Below are 3,969 nucleotides of genomic sequence, written 5' to 3'. Positions count from 1 at the left end.
TCTCCTCTCCTCTCCTCTCCTCTTCTCTTCTCTTCTCTTCTCAAGCCCCCATTAAGTACAAGGGAGGATGAATGTGTCACTCAGTACTACTGGCTTTGCTGTGACTTTGCTTCACTGTGCATGTGAAGGAATGTGATATATTCCCACAGGAATTTGAAGAGGAAAATGTTTACTAAGCACAGCATAGTGATCTCAGTAATGTATGTTTTATTTGGGGCATAGGTCTGTGTGTCTGCATGATTCTCTTGGAATCTCATTAATTCTCTTCACAAGCTTGCCTAAAAGGCAAATGTTGGGGTTTTTTGTGTCCATTTTTCAGTTTTAGCCAAGATAATTACTAGCTAATAAATGTCATCAGCCCAATGAGGAATGATTCCACTCTGTGTGGTTAGTTACCCTCCTAATTACTCTGTTTTGAGATAGTTGCTTTCAAAATCTGAGGATGTTTTTACCTGGTGTACTAATTATTGTCAAAATAAGCAGAGACTCTGCCTTGGGGAAAGTGGGGAGAGGATTTGTTAAAAAGTACCAGTATGAAATTTGAAATTTGGAAGAGTTAGTATGGTGACAAAGAACATAACTATCACCATATTTAATCTTCTAATTCTCGTGTATACATTGGGGAAGAATAGAAGAAAAGAGAACAGCAAATGGTTTAGCTTTTGTCAAATTTGCATTCATAGGTTTGCTCTATGACAGTGTACCAGGTCTATTTTTCAGTAAACATGAAGTCATTGCCTCATTATTACCGGGCAATAAGCAAGTAAATTCCCTGCCATGCAGTCACTGGAATGTATGCTTTCTTGCTGGATGTGGCAGGACTAGTTTCAGAATCAAATGCATTATTTAATAACTAATGAGCCTCGTTTTCTAAACTAACCTAAGTACAAGGAGTATGTAGATAGCTTGAGGCTGGATAATGATTACTGAAATGCCAGCGAGCAAATATATATAGTAGCCATCTATGAAAGCTCTGGATGTAACAATTAAGCAGCAGCTATTGAAGGGATTACTGTATTCTTGTGATTACAGCATTATAGTACATTGCTTTACTGATTTAGAACAAACTATGCTAGAAAGTATTTTTTATGAAAATAAAATAAATTCAAATGTCCATTGAAGCTATTTTTTCTCCAAATGGAGACAGTTTTCTGTTATGTAAGTATCCTCTCATGTTCAGGGCCATCAGATCAGGAATACCCTGCTACCAGGTGGCAGTCACAGAGACTTCTTCAATGGGCCACTGATTCGTTCTGGTATTCTGCCCCTCACTTCCCACGCTCAGAGGCAAGCAAACATCAGCTGTGTGAGAGAAAGAAGAGGAAGTGAAGCAGTTTCTTTGGTGGTTGATGACTCAGAAGTGCATACTGCGGTCAAACAAAAGTTTGCAGTTCCCTGTCAGACCTGAGAGTAAGAGGTGTCCAAAAACATTGTGACAGGCAGCCCACTCTGGAATACTAATGTCTCTGATTAGACCACCTTCATTTCTCTGGAGTTCCTTGGGATGGAAGGGAAGAGGGAAAAATAAAATTACATCGTCTGTTTTTAAGTTGGAAACCACAAGACACAGGCATTACACTGCAAGTTTTAGATGCGGTTTAGTCAGTTTTCTTGCTGTCTGGATGCGTAGCCAGCCATCTCAGAGAAATTCATGACATGGGTCTCCCCTCTGACAGCAGAGGAGCTCTCTGAAAGAGGAGAATAAGATGGAATTTTGATCCTTTCTCAATTAAAGATATTTTTTCCCCTAATTTACCTCTAAGATGAGTAGATACCATCTACTCGTAGATGCACTGAAATGCAGGGAGATGAGTAAGTGTCAGGAAGCTATGTCCCATGTATGTGGATTTTCTGAATCATGTTAACTCCCTTTGTATGCACATTGTCTGAGGGACCTTCAGCACTGTTTTATTGTTCATTCTGTCAAAAATGCGCTGCCATGACATCACCCCTAGGCACTGTTATATGACCAAAATGCAAGAGTCTTTTTTCTCTTTGGAGAAGAATTTTTAACTTTTTAAGTTCAAAGTGAAGTGGTGACTAAATATGTCCTGGACAGTTACTTGCAACTGCAGCGCAAGAGATAGGACTTCATAATTCAGGTAATCCCTTTCAGTTCCTATGCCATGGATAAGCTGTGAACAGCTGATATTACCCAAGGTGTTGTGTGTTGGCTCTCTCTCAGCTGTGCTTTACTCTTGGAACGTCAGAGCTGAGTCCATTTCCAGAACCACAAATTGCCCAGAAGGGGGACTTAATCGTTTTAATAATGACTACTTGATCTGTCTCTGTGGCTGTTTCCTCTGCAATTTTGACAGTCTCATTGTCCTAGTCAACAAAGTCCATGGCCATCATTCCTTCCACTGCACTGGGAAGAGAATAAGGGGCAATGGGGAGGTGGAGAAGACAAACGATGAGAAGATGAAGAAGGAGGAAAAAAGGAAGGGGGAAAGAAGACAAAGGCGAAGAGATTGTTAAAGTATCACAGTTGATAGATTCCTGCAACAAGGGATCTCAGCTTGACAGTTCTGGATACATGGCTCTTTCTTCCCTATCAGCAACATTTCATTTTCGTTATCTTTTAATTTTGCCATTCTTCATAGCTACATTTTGCTGTGCTACCTCCAGAAATATCTTGACTCATGACTCACTCTGAGGCCTCCTGCTTGAGTACATGTGCAATGTACAAAGTGTCAGGGTAGCCCATACAACTGGAGATGTTGTTATGAAGGTAGTAGAAGAGAAATGTGAGACACATCTCATTCATGGTGCTTAGCCCCCGCTGCAAAGGCACAAGGATGACTCAGAGGTCTGCTGAGACACAATGAGGAGACTATTTCTCCTCAGGAAAGCACTCTTGTTCACAGCTCGTGCAGATCCTGTCTAGTGAAAAAAAAAAAGGATTTTTTTAATCTGAGTTAGAAACAGAGAATCAAAGTGTCCTCATAGAAGTCTGATAAATAGGCTGCTCTGTGGCTTTATAACATAAATCTGCTTATTGTCTCCTTCAGGAAGATGACTATATTTGTATTTCAGTCTACAAGATTCCAAAATCTGAAACTTTGAAAGTTCAACTAAAATATTCAGGGAATTAACTGAGTGTGACATCCAGATCAGAATTTTTCAGTTGATCCCTACGTTTGGAATGGGCCCAGCCGAATCAAACAATGTTGCTCTCTGAGAATATAATCTCTGTAATCCTCTTTAGGTTGAATCTCAGTTTCTTTTGCACATTATTAAGTGCAATCACATCATTAACTCCTCTGTGTGGTGTATGCTCTAAAATAAGTTATGAAGTATGACAATAATTGTTTATGTGCTAAGTTCTGCAAAACTGGCACCTGGTCTGAATAACAAGAACTAAAAAGAATGTCTTCATATTTTGAGAAGTCCGAATCAGGTCCAGCTACCAGATTACATCAGTTTCTGTATTTGACTTCTGCCTGTCCACTAGATCCAAGTGTTCAATGATTGAAAATCAACTCAGCTGCAAGTTTCACTACTTGCACTTGACATTTTGGACAAGGGTTAGCTTGTAGGGTATTAGATGCAAGATAGCTTTGGGAATGATTCATAAGCCTCTAGTAGGAAGATCTTGATGGAGAGCTACTCTACAGCCATGAAGTAACTGTGCAAGGCATGCCTCAGTATGTCTATGATAGTGTGTCTGACACAAGAAACTTTTGCCAAGGACGTATTTGCCTGGGGAAGAGAGATACATCTGCCCTAAAGATTTTAGTGGTGATAAACTAATTTTAAAAGCAACAGAAGATTTATAGGTCAAAGAACGAACTTAGAAAAGTAATCCCTGACCAATCTAGCATCTGAAAGTTGCATTAGATCAGGATCTCATCCCCCTAGGGAACACAGCCTCACCATCATATCTGTACAGGCAAAGCATACAAAACAACCGCTTGCAAAATGGGGAACCAGGAAACTGTGAAAACAACGGGCCACAGCCTGAGGTGG

Source organism: Phalacrocorax carbo, chromosome 1 (assembly GCF_963921805.1).
Source record: "Phalacrocorax carbo chromosome 1, bPhaCar2.1, whole genome shotgun sequence".
NCBI lineage: Eukaryota > Metazoa > Chordata > Aves > Suliformes > Phalacrocoracidae > Phalacrocorax > Phalacrocorax carbo.
This window is presented reverse-complemented; position numbering follows the sequence as displayed.